The sequence below is a fragment of the Panthera tigris genome, chromosome B3 (assembly GCF_018350195.1).
Source record: "Panthera tigris isolate Pti1 chromosome B3, P.tigris_Pti1_mat1.1, whole genome shotgun sequence".
In the NCBI taxonomy this organism is placed as follows: domain Eukaryota; kingdom Metazoa; phylum Chordata; class Mammalia; order Carnivora; family Felidae; genus Panthera; species Panthera tigris.
The window spans coordinates 78885177-78898777 of NC_056665.1; the positions used below are offsets into that span (position 1 = coordinate 78885177).

The 13601-nt window shown below is 34.7% G+C and overlaps 1 long non-coding RNA gene across 2 annotated transcripts in view; it reads right to left on the bottom strand.

Annotated features, from left to right (window-relative positions):
• The window catches only part of LOC122239247, a 93627-nt gene that overhangs the window by 29526 nt on the left and 50500 nt on the right, over positions 1 to 13601 (bottom strand). For both annotated transcript variants that reach the window (XR_006218194.1, XR_006218195.1), the window contains exon 3: positions 7116 to 7293. This is a non-coding gene — a long non-coding RNA (uncharacterized LOC122239247). The remainder of the gene's footprint in view (positions 1 to 7115; positions 7294 to 13601) is intronic.

Genomic DNA, 13601 nt, shown 5'->3' on the forward strand with positions numbered 1-13601 from the left:
GATTCATAATATTTTTCAGTTCAACTATATCCTTCCTGATTTTCTGTCTGGTTGATTTATCAGTTACTGACAGAAGGATGCTAAACTATCACAGTAGATTTGTTTATTTCTCCTTGAAATTCTGTCAGTTTTTTATCTCACATACTTTGATGCTTTTTTGCTGTGGGGGGTGTGTGTGTGTGTCTGTGTGCGTGTGCCTGTTAATTGTTATGTCTGCTTAGAGAATTGGTCCATTATCATTATATAGTGCCTACCTTAACCCCTAATAATTTTCCAAAGTCAACTATATCTGAAATTAGTACAGTTATCCTTGCTTTCTTTTTGTTAGTATTAACATGATATTTCTCCACCCCTTTACTTTGAGGCTGGGTCTTTATACATAAAGTGGCTTTCTTCTAAATATCATACAGTTTTGTCTTTTAGTTAAATAAAATAATCTCTGTCTTTTAATTTGTCTATTTAGGCCATTCATATTTAAAATATATTTTGATATAGTTGGATTAATAACTACCATGTTTCTGTTTTGTTTTCATTGCATTTGTTCTTTGCGCCCTTCTCCTCATTTATTGCATTTTCTGGTTTTAATTTAACATTTTATATGATTCCATTGCTCTTCCTCTTTCAGCATATCAAGTATGCTTATTTTTAAGATGTTTTAGTGGTTACACTAGAGTTTGCCATATATGCTTTGAATTAATCCATGTCCATCTCAAACTACATAATACCACTTCACGTGTAGTGCAGCACCCTCAAAATAGTATTCCTGATTTCTTTCTGCCCCTTATATTGTTGTCACCTATCCTACTTATCCATGAGCTACAATCACACAATATATCATTACTATTACACTAAAAGCAGTTATCATTTAGATTAATTAAAAATAAGAAAAGTAGCATATTTAAATTTTAACAAAATACCTTCAACTATTTCTTCTTTAATGTTCTTCCTTTCTTCATACAGATCTGAGTTTCTGAACAATATTATTTTCTCTCTCCCTAGAGAATTAAAAAAAAATATTTCCTTTCAGAGGCCTATTAGTGACACATTCCTTCAATTACTGTTTGGCCGACAAAGTCTGCATTGCTGAGAAAATCTTATCTTCGGAAAAATAATTTCACTGGATATTTAATTATACGTTGAGTTTTTTTTCACTTTAAATATTTTATCTCACTCTCTTCTTTCTATCACAATTTTAGAAAGGATATGTGCTCTAATGTTTGTTCTGTTTCTTCCATAAGTAAGATGTTATTTAAAATGTGGCCATTTTTTTAATAATATATTCTCTTTGTCTTTGGTTTTCTGCAGTTTGAATATGAGTTGCCTACATTTGTTGTTGTTGTTGTTTTTGTTGTTGTTGTTTATCCTGACTGTATTTTCTGGAATTCCCAGGTTTGTAGTTTAGAGCCTCTTATTAATATTGGAAAACCTCACCATTATTACCTCACATATTTTTTCTGTACCTTCTCTCTTCTCCTTCTGGTATCCCAGTTGTATGGAGGCTATACTTTTTGTAACTGTACCACACTTAGTGAATGCTCTTTTCATTATTTTCATTATTTTTTCCCTTTGCACTTCTTTGTTGAAAGTTTATAGTAACCTATCTTCAAACTCATTTATTTTCACAGCTCTATAAATTGATGAGCCTCCCCCTTTTTTAATGATTTTATTTTAATTTTTTAATGTTTATTTTTGAAAGAGAGACAGAGCATGAGAGGGGGAGGGGCAGACAGTGAGGGAGATACAGAATCTGGAGTAAACTCCACGCTCTGAGCTGTCAGCACAGAGCTTTATGCGGGGCTCAAACCCACAAACCATAAGATCATGACCTGAGCCACAGTTGGATGCTTAACTGACTGAGCCACCCATGTGCCCCTATTGATGAGCCCTTCTAAGGCATCCTTTGTTTTCATTATGGTGGTTTGGGGTTTCTAGCATTTTATTTTGATTCTTTCCTAACATTTCCATCCCTCTGTTTACCCATATATTCCTGCATACTGTCTACTTTTTTCATTAGCACCCTGAACATATTAACATAGTTATTTCAAACTCCCTGTCTCATTTGCAGCTCGTGAGTTTGAGCCCTGCATCAGGCTCTGTGCTGACCGCTCAGAGCCTGGAGCCTGCTTCAGATTCTGTATCTCCCTCCTCTCTGTCCCTCGTCTATTTGTACTCTGTCACACTCTCTCTAAAAATAAATAAATATTAAAAAAATTAAATTCCCTGTATCATAATTCTGACATCTGTGTCATATCTGAATCTGGTCTGATGCTTGCTTTGTCTTCTGATTGTGATTTTCCTTTGTCTTTCAGCATACTTTATAATTTTTTGTTGAAAGCCAGACATGATGTAACAGGTAATAGAAACTGAGGGAAATAGGTGTTTAATGTAAGGTCTTATGTTAATATGGCTAGGAGCAGAGCTGTGTTTAATGTTTGCTATAGCTGGACCAGAGGCTTCAAATTCCTTTAATGTCCTTGCTTTTGTCTTGTTTGTCTTTGGCTTCCTTAAGAACTCTTCCTTAGGTAAAGTCTGTCTTTCAGTTCCTTGAGCTATAATATTGTTAAGATACTAGATACCTTTTGATGTGTTAGAAGGGAATGGGGAAGAAGAAGAATTGTACACTATTACGATTGAATCTCTGTCTTTTAGTGGGCCTCTGCATCTGGGATGTAACCTTCACAAGTTATAGTTCTTAGATTTTTTCCCCCTTACGTGTTATTGAAAAACTACAGGAGGCTGGAGCAGAGAAAATGCCCTTCCCTTAGGTAGCTAAGACTCTGGTGAAGTCTTTCCTCTGAAGAGTAGCCATTTGATATGAGAACACTCTTACAGTATTTCACAATGGCTACTCTTCCCCTCCCTTGTGAGAGCCAGGAGGGTATCTTTCTTGGCTCTTCAAGGTGAGAACCTGGTATAATTCCACTAGATAAAACCCAAGTAATTGTCAGGGACCCCTTAAGACTAAAGCTCTCAGAAGCCTCTCACTTTCAAGCTAGTCTACACTCAGCCTCTAACAACTCATCAAAATGCTCATTTAAGTGTTTTCAACAATGTGTGACTCCAGGACCTTCTTCGTATGGAATGGAGATGGAGACTGATTTCTCATTTGCCTGTCCTACTGGATTTCAGGGTGCCAGTTTGTTCTGCAACCATCATCCTCTGATAACTCCAAGAAAAGCCATTGATTTTGTTTGCTCAACATTTGTTTTTTTGGTTGCAAAAATGGGAGTGACAACTTCCCAGCTTTTACATGTCAGAACTGAAATCAGAAGTTTGACTTCTTTTTATTTTTAAATCACTACTGCTAGACTATTTTGCCTGCACAAAGTCTCAATACCTCTGAAATTAACTAACCAAGTCTGTTGGTCTCATAAACACAGACATCCATGGATGGGCTTGCCTCTCCCAAGGCAACAGAAGAAATCCATGTGCCAGAGGAAATTTTAGCCCTGGAGTCATTCTCAAGGCTCTGGAAACCCCCACACTTGAAAATATAAAATTGATATCATCATCATCCAAGTTTTTATTTCACTGCTTTTAAAAGTAGTGAAATATATGCCACAATATGTCTCATTCTAAAGGTTGAAAATTTTATGCTATGACTATAATGACATCATCCTGCCTCCCACAGAAGGCTTTTGCTTGGAGAGTTCAGCAAAAGAACAAAATTAACAGGAAACGTCACTTTCACACACAGACGGAAAAAATGTTAACATCTTCTGAATTCTATGACAGTCTCCTTGATGGGAACATACATGTCACCAAAACGTACCAACAATGTGCAAACACATCTTATGAACAGGTGCTAAACTGAGGTCACTGCTGGAAGATGGGAGCTTTGGCAGTACTGAGAACAAAATATTCCTCCTAGGTGTAGTTTGAAGCTAAGAAATAAGAATCACGTGTAAGGAATGTTCCAGGCAGGATAAAACTTGTGAATGCTTGAGTGACAATGTACCGAGGAGGCCTCCTATTACTTCTATTCTACCTTTATTTCATAGATCGTGAACCAATCCCACTCCTTTCTTAAAGATTTTGTGGAATAAATTAAAAATTCTCTTCTGGTTAAATAATGTTGTGATCATTCCAAAAAGAAAAAGAAATATATGATTCTTTTCTCTCCTTGAGGACTGACTTCAGTAACATTAAATTATGAAAACAGTACAGAAATATCTAGCAGATTTATTTTGCTCAAAGTTTCCCTATGTATTCCCTAAGTGATCTAACCTCTAAAATGTATTCCATGTTGCCAGTATACTGAGAACAAAAAAGAACAACCAAAAGCATATATGGCTAGTTCTATGTCTAGGGAGAATATTAATGTGAGTTTTCTATACATAAGATAAAAAAGCCACATTTATTTTCCTTCCCTATTTAATCCTAAAATTGTTTTCTCTTGAAATGTTCACAGAGCTATAACATAAGATTTTTAAAATAATATTTGTGGTAATACATGTAAAATGAGACCCGCATAATGTTATAGTGAGAAGGTAACATTCTTGATCAGTGCATGGGAGAGGTGTATAGGGGTATCAAACATTAAGGGTTTATAAGGCTGGGTTATTGCTCAAAGAACTGAATGTGAAATAAAAATGTTACCATACTACCATTATCTAATCCCTTCCTCATCCACATCACATCACACACATACCCGCACACACCACATATGCACATACCACATACGTACAAATACACACATACCTTCTTCTAGTACTCTGCTCCATTAATTCTTTCCTTTCTATGGCCTGTGTAGCATGTTACTTTCTCCTGTCTCCCTCCTTCAGGCTAGCAAAATCTTTCCTCAATTCTACCTTCTTTCCAAGCTATAGCACTATCTTCTTCCTTTTATAACTCTTTTGTTATCCCTTTCACATTTGAAATTGTGGAAAATTTGTCCCTATTAGACAATCAAGTACACATCAAATACAGAGAATGGTGAACAAAAGTTTTTTACTTTTCCCTTTAGCAGGATCTCCCGTCTCTTCCAAGGAGAAACATGAGGAAGTCTCTTTTCTAACAGCTTCCTTCTCATTTGCCATGCTTCCTCAATGCCCTCTACCTCAGGATCCTTTATCTTCTTTTCTTTAACTTCATTCCAAGCTGTCAATCTATTCCAACTGGTTTTCCCAATATGAAAGTGTGTGTGTGTGTGTGTGTGTGTGTGTGTGTGTGTGTGTGTGTATTTTGTGCTGGTGAATGGAGTTTCAAGTCATCTGAGTATTTGTGGAGTATGAGCATAGGGGGTAAAGGACCATGGTTATCTAGCAATATTCAATAACCCTCCTCAAACTATTTCATTAAAATTATCAATAAGACTCTGTATCTTCTTAGTTTTCTCCTTTCTCCTATTTATAACTCTGTAGTATTTGAGCCTTCCTACTAATAATTTTTCACTTTAACTGGCTAGTGGAACAAAATTCCCAATGCTTTTCATTCTGTAACTCTAAAAATTCCTTCTCTATCTCCTTCATGGGTGTCTTCCTAAAGAAGATGGACATGTTACTAAATAGAGACATTGCTGAAGGTATGTTTTTGGCTTTTGTCTCACTTTGTATTTATTCTTTGAGTCATCATACCTCTTCTGCTTTTTCTCTGTATAGATGATGTTCACACTAGCACTGAGGAGGTGACATCTAAACTGGCTTTTGAAGGATGAGTGGGAATTATTAGGATGATGATGGGATAAAAATGAATGTGGAAAATGGTGCTGCATACACAAAAATACAGATGAATTAGGATGGCAAATTTAGGAGAACTGCCAACATTGCACATGAGTGAGTATAAACTGTGCACTGGTGTTGTGCAATGCTATATCCTTGATGGAATATTAGGAATAAGAAGGAGCTATGGAAGCTGAAGCCACAGCAATACTAAAGTCATTCATGATAATGAAATTTGAACTTTATTCTTTACATTAGTATATCCTAAAGCAGGTTTTCAGAACAACTGATTGATAAAAAATTGATGTGTATTTAAAATAATCCATAATCACATGAATTCAGGCCATAAAATTGATCACATTTGAACAGGTTTCTTTGTTAGAAGGGACAATTTTTAAAATATTTATTTATTTTTCAGGGAGAGAGAGACAGACAGACAGGCCATGAGTAAGGGAGGGGCAGAGAGAGAAAAAACACAGAATCTGAAGCAGGATCAAAGCTCTGTCAGAGCTTGATCTGGGGCTCAAACCCAGGAACTGCAAAATCATGACCCGAGCCGAAGTCAGACACTTAACCAACTGAGCCACCCAGGTGCCTAGAATGGGTTCTTTATAGCCAACTTACCCCCTAATTCTCTTAAGAATATAATATGTGGTATTTGCTATGGGACCCTTTGACATTTTCTAGAATATACATTGGGAATATGCTTAAACAATGGGGGTCATAGAAGTAATTACTTCTAGTTTTAAAGATGACTCAGATAACAGTACAAAAAGTGGCTTAAAGATAAAAATCCGATAAATATTGCCACAGGCAGTCACATAAGAGAGGAAATGAGGATAAATGAAGCAAAATGAGTAATGAATAGTTGATCTCACAATAATTGGTAAGAAAATGATGTTCTGGGTAAGGCAATGACACAGATAATGATAATGGAGAGGAGTAAGACATTTTTCAAGAGCTTTTAAGGAGGTAGACTCAGTCTCCTTTTTTTTTTTTTTTTTTTGGAGGTATACTCAATAGGATTTGGTAGGCAGTAGATATGGGGGATGACAGAGGTAGGGAAGAGTCCAGTATAGGACCCTGATTTCTGACAGAGTAGGTGTTTGAAGGACTACAGTATGATATAGACATTCAAATCCAGGATGGGGTGGTGGCTGTAGGGGTAAGGAAGTTGCAAAGAGGGTGGATGCTACAGTGTAAGAAACATGTGAAAAGACAGTAGAGGAAAATCTTCTCTACAATTTTGCATGGAACTACACAGCTCTAAGAGGAACATTTTTTTCATGTCATGTGACTAAGTAGGTTGAATAACTAGCTCATGTGATTTACTCTCTCAAAGATCCATTTTAATTTATTTTAATAATATTTATTCCTATATAAATTTAATTGATATATTTGGTTGCCACTAAAGCTTAGACAGAACTCAGATCTGGTACTACAATGAAAACTCACCATTATTCCTTGTGCTGATCTCTTCAAATAATCCCATTTCTGTCAAACAAACCAACAAATGAATTATTCTCCAATAAAAGAGTCTGGAAACCATGGTTGTCTCTATTTCTTCCTTGATATTCCAGTCCTAAGATTTCACCATTTTATTATCTCTCATTCGGAAGACTCAAAAACAATCCTGAAAGACACAAAAGTAGAAGAAAATGAATGAAAAGACATACTATGTTCTTTGGAGGAAAGACCTAACATAAATATGTCAACACAATAAAATATCATTAGGGTTTTATTTTCCTTAAAGCTAAAGAGAACTCAATTGAAAAACATAACAAAACAAAAAAGGTAGCAATAAGTCTGAAACAAAAGATAACTCTAAAAAAGAGAAGAATGAGAATAACCTTTCCCTAGAAGGAATTGGCACACATTATAAAGCTTCTGTAGTTAAAACAGTATGGAATCCATGCATGGAGAAACAAAGTGACAAAAAAAAAAAAAAAAAGAAAATATTTACAGCGACTTTAAAACACAAGTAAACTGTATATCCTTAGTTAAATACATTCTGAGGTACAAAACAATAAATCCTGAAAAAATAACAAATCCTACATTTTGAGGATATATACTGTGACTGTATATCCTTAGTTTAATATATTCTGAGGTCAAAAAAAACAAAGTTTGAAATAATAACTATACATTTTGAGGACTTACATTTGAGGATATATATTAAGTAGTGCAACTATAAGACTGTTACCTTTGCAGTGAGGGAAAAAGCAAATGAGGTTTTTGTTTTTGTTTTTAATTTTTAATGTTGATGTATTTTTGAGAGAGAGAGAAAGAGAGAGAGAGAGAAAAAAAAGAATCAGTGGGGGAGGGGCAGAGAGAGAGTGAGACATAGAATCCAAAGCAGGCTCTGGGCTTTGAGCTTTGAGAGCCCCGACGCAAGGTCTAGCCCATGAACCATGAGATCATGATCTGAGCTGAAGTTGGACGCTTAACCAACTGAGCCATCCAGATGCCCCGCAAATGACGTTTTATATATGATTACCACGGAAAACCAGAAGTGTTGGCATGAGAGAAATAGGAACCAAATGTAAAATCAATAAGGTTAGGTAATAATCACATACACCTGAATTTGAATTAGAACTCACAATAAATATCAATTATACAAACTCACAAACTTTATCCTTAAAAAATACATGCTTCTTAGACTTGTGCTCTGAAATATGAAAAAACAATGACTGACTGTAAAACATTGAGCACTCTTAGCACCCGTTTGTGGCCTTTACCATTTCACAACACACACAATAAAGTCTTCTAGGAGAATGGGTGATTCTGAGTGTTGGATAGAAAATTTAAAAGATGATCTTGAGACATCTTGCCATATAAAGGAGTTAGAAAGCTCTCAAAGCCTACCAGGATTGTATCAGAAAGATACAGAAGTCAACCTAAGGAGGTTCCCAATTCAGCAAAGATAGGACAAATTTGAACATTAACAAAGATAATTGCAATAGACTGAAATGCATCAAATATATTTTAACATGAGTTTATTTTATTTCTTTTGAAATAAAGAAAGAAACCCACTGGAAACAGTTCCTATAGCACACACAAACAAAAAGCAAGCAAATATTATATGCCCGCTGATAGTACACAGCACAACCTATAAGCAATTCTTGCCAAAAAAAAAAAAAAGTCTAAATCTGATCAAGTTTTTTAATTTAATCACCATTTTGTGGGGAATACAGGAGATAGAAGAACATTATAAATATTACCATGAATATGAAATTAGCAAATATTGTCTCTGTCACTTTAATGCGTTTCAAGATCAAAAAAGAGATACAAGGTGAAATTAAAGATTAAAAATATTTAAGAAACTTCATTAACCAATTACATACAATGAATGGACCTTATTTGGATATTATTCAAAGAAAGGACTTATAAACAATTTCATACAAAAATTATAGAAACTTAACTACTGACTACATACTTAGGATTGTTAAAATTGTTAATATATTAGATATGGTAATAGCATATACCAATGTTCACTAATGAGTCTTTATCTTTTAGAAATTCAAACTCAAATATATATAAATTAAAGGTATTGGTGATTGATTTCAAAAAACTTAGAGTTAAAGATGTAGGTCGAAGAGAGATAAAAAAGAGTGGTCATGAAATGATTACTTTTGAAGTTGGTTGGTGAATATATGGGGGCTTGTTACATTATTCCATATACTTTTTTATTTTCTAATTTTTCATAATGAAATGAAAGAAAAAAATCTCATATATTTTCTCCTTCTCCAGTCTCACATCAGCCGCTCATTTTCTTTTCCTAAAATATTGCTATAGTAACTAGTGTTATCAACGTGAATTTTCACCTCTAAGATTTACTCAGAACACGCTCATTAGATTCATCCTCTAAAAACCCTAAAAAACAACTTTTTTCACAAGTAGCTACTTTGCTCAAAACTTGTAAGTGATTCTCCACTTTCCTTGAAATAAGTGATCGTAAGTCTGTTCAAAATAAACCATCATTAGTTTGACATCAAAGACACCTTACAATCTGTTTCCATCCAATTCTCTGAACACTTCCCTCACTTCTTTTTATGAACTTGATGCTTTAGTCAAAGCATTTGTCCACTTGTCTGCTTGTCCTGGAAACAGATGTGGGAACTCCACCTCCACTCTTGCTCTTACAAGGCTGTCTGAGTAGTTGCCCTTCCTCTATATTTATCTTAATTTGTTCCTTCCTTGAAGGTCTATTCAAGTCTCACCTCCTCCATGTAGCTTTTCCTAAAGACTTTTCAACTACGGTCAACTGTCTCTTATTTGAACTCCAGCAGCAATTACTTTCCTATAACTCATTTTATCACATGCTACTCTACATGGCTAGGGTATTTTAATGCCCAGACTCCACCCTCTTTGATGTCAGGGAGTGTGTCAGATTTCAATGTACTCAAGCACAAACTGTAGAGCCTTATACAGAATAACTGCTCAATAAATGTTTGCTGATGTTGCTGCTGGCCTTGCTGCCATTATTAATGATTGTGGTGGTGGTGATGATAATGACGGTGGTGGTGATAATGATAAAGGAAGTTCATTTGACAATAATTGCCAGGATCCCAAAATTTCTTCATTGAGATGACCTTGAATCTAAAGATTTATGACTCAGTTAGAGTATTGATTCATAAAACTAAATATTCAACTTGCATTTGGTCCTAGAAGTCATTCCATATGTCCCAATAACATAGTACTGCCAATTAAGATGGATTAAACATACACACAAACAAAAAGAAAAACAAGAACAAAAACAAAACCCCTATTTTCAAATTCTTCATTGACTTTTTACTCCTTAAGGAATTACAAATGTCTTGATAGAGGATTAGAGGTTTACAGTCTGGCCTAAAATCCAAAATCAAATTTCATTCTCATTATTTCCCTATATGTACTCTGCTTCAGTTAAAATAGTCTAATTTTAAATATATTTGGAACCATTTCTCTTCTTTCTATTTCCATTAAACTTCCTTAGTTTAGATCTTCATAATTTCTTGGATTGTTTCAATTCCTTTTCAAATCCACCACCTGGCTTCCAGTCATGTTCCCTTCCAGTTCATTCCCCACCCACCCTTCACTAAAGCCCAAGAAGGATTTATCCTGCTTAAAATTCTTGTATGACTTTCTTAGCTATAAAGGCTAAATGCCTTAACATGGTGTACAAGACCTTTTATGATATTCACTTTCATTACTTCAAATGTCTGCTATATGCTATGGGCTTCCCATAGAGTGGCAAATACTCTATGGTCTATCCCTATATTGTCTAGTGAGAGAAAAGGAGAAGAAACCCACACACATAAACCTATGATAAAGACCAACAGGAACCATGATAAAAGGGGGGGGGTAATACCATGAGAAAGAAATAGAGGGAGATCTAATTTAGATTGAACAGAAAAGATCTTCCTGCTGAAGTAACATTTAAGTTGTTTCCTTCATGTGGAGAAAAAGTTACTAAGAGTTTGATATATCTCAGAGGTGAGAAAGAGAAGTGAAGTTACAATCTATACCATCTGTTTATGTTTATTACCTACTTGATAAATTATAAAAAAATTGATAGCAAGTTAGCTCTCTATATAAATTATGATAACCCTTTGTATTATGTTTTCCATTTTGTCATGTGTCTTTTATTTTTATAAATATTTTTCCCATTAGAAGTTTAAAATTTAAGCAGCATTCTATAGACCTAAGGCTTTGTGTTTCCTGCTTTCCCTTAATACTAGATTATCAGTATTTCAGATATACAGATATACAGTCTTTTCTACTTTTAAAATTTAACACTTTAATCCACCTGATTTTATTTTTGATAGTTATGAGAGGGGAGCTATCTGGTGTTTTCTAAATGGTTAGCCATTTATTGAATAATAATAACAAGGACTAGCATTCATGGGGGTTTACTATGAGCCAGACACTCTGCCAAATGCTTTGTATTTATTATCTGTTAATTCTTACAACCCAACAGGGTAGGTAGTGTTATGCTCCTCAACTTTCAGACAAAGAAGGTGAAGAGCAGTTAAGTGATTTGCTCAAGGTAATACAGCTATTAAACAGAAGAGCTAAAATTAGAACTAAGAGGTATGACCCAAGAATCTATTCTCTTCACAATTAATTTTTGATATACAGTGACTTCCAGAATCCTTGTCTTGCTCATAGATTTGAAAGGTCTCCTATGCCATATAATAAATTTCTGTTTTATATATTTAAATATGCTTCTCCTTGGGCCATTTCTGGGCTTCACATATATACATATGTATTGACATGTATATGCTTTTACATTGGTAATTTTAAGCTGAATAAAAGATTAGTTATTACTTCCTTTTGCTCCATGTTTCTACGCTTCTATCAATTGATGCATTTAACCAAATTATTTTTGCATGTCAAAATGTGTTCACTACCTGTAAGCTAAAAATTACCTTTCTTGAGCTTATCGGCTATTTCTCTCTCGCATTTTCTCACCTTTTTCTATGCCCAACTTGATTGTAGAATTTGCTCTAACAATGTTAAACCTCATATAAAATGGTTACATTTTTTATAACTTTGTAGTAAGAACATTCTTGTAATATAAGAATAGATTAGTTTCTAATTGCTATCTGCTGTTCTGATGTATTATAGTTCTATGACATTGAAGACACTGAAAAATTAGAAAGACATTCTCCTAGGCTCACACTCTCTGCTATTAAAGTACAAATATTATTTGCTCTCACAGTGTGCTACACAGAAAGCTCAGCTGTAATTTCGAAGAACATAATATATGTTGATGCATCATGATCTCTTGAGATACTCTTTAAGAGGAACATCTCCTCAATGTTTCTCCATAGGGTTATTGAATTTCCATAGGCTCCATCTTTCCTTCCTTAGCAGAGCTGTTGTATTAATCAAAATTACCACCTGCTCTATTATAGACTCCTTCAAATGACTTCTCTCAACTTAATATACTTACATTGGGTGAAGCTATCAGTGAGTTATTGGGACACATTCCCTGCTCTGTTCATTGCAAACTAGCACTGAGTTGGCCACTTAAGGAAACTGCATTAACTCTTTCAGACCACCAGGGTGCCATTTAGGGCCCTCATGTAACATTTTCCTTAAACTAGGTCATCATGATGTCATTTAATCATTTTAGAGCACTGAAATAGATATTTATGAGATGGCCTCTCAGAGTCTGAAAGAATTAGTGTAGTTCTCCATAGCCTATGACCCACTCTGAAGTCAAATGACATGAACTTCTGTTAGTATGTCAGTCATTTCTGAGTCCTGGCTACAGTTCTCAGGGAGAATCTGAAACATTTAACAATGAGAAGGGAATCAGTTAAAAATCTGCAACCTAGTTCACTCAAAATTATTCACTGAAAAGTTATTTTTGTTCTCTCTTCATTCCATTCCTGTTTCCAATGCATAACCATGGCTTGGTCCAGGGCCTATTAGCTGGCTGTCTATTCTTACCAGATGACACTTACCTAAGAGAAATTGTCACAAATTGTAGAATCACAGAGCTGGAAGTTACTTATAGGAACTATCTGGTAACAAATGGAGTTCTCTAGGTAGAATGTTCAGTAAGCCATCTTAGATTAACAAGAAATTATCCTCCACATTTTCTTTCACTAATAAAGATACTATTTTATATTGAGATAAAATACTTTCTTGTATCTTACTGAACATGTTAGGATTTAGAGAAAACATCACCTAGTTGTTCTCTGTAGAAATTTCTCTACTGAGTAAAAATCTTTTGACCTAATCTTATGAGATCTGTGAAATTGTCAGAATATAATATTTTTATAGCCCTTAGCACAACCTACAGGAGATGTGTGGGAAACTGTTTATATTGTCACTTTTTGTGACACCTTAATGAGGTGAATGTTCTAGAAATTGGGAAAAAAATACATGAAAGAAAATGTTCCTCTGCGTTAGAATAAAATTAGCCTTTAAAAAAATTCTCCAAATTTCCAT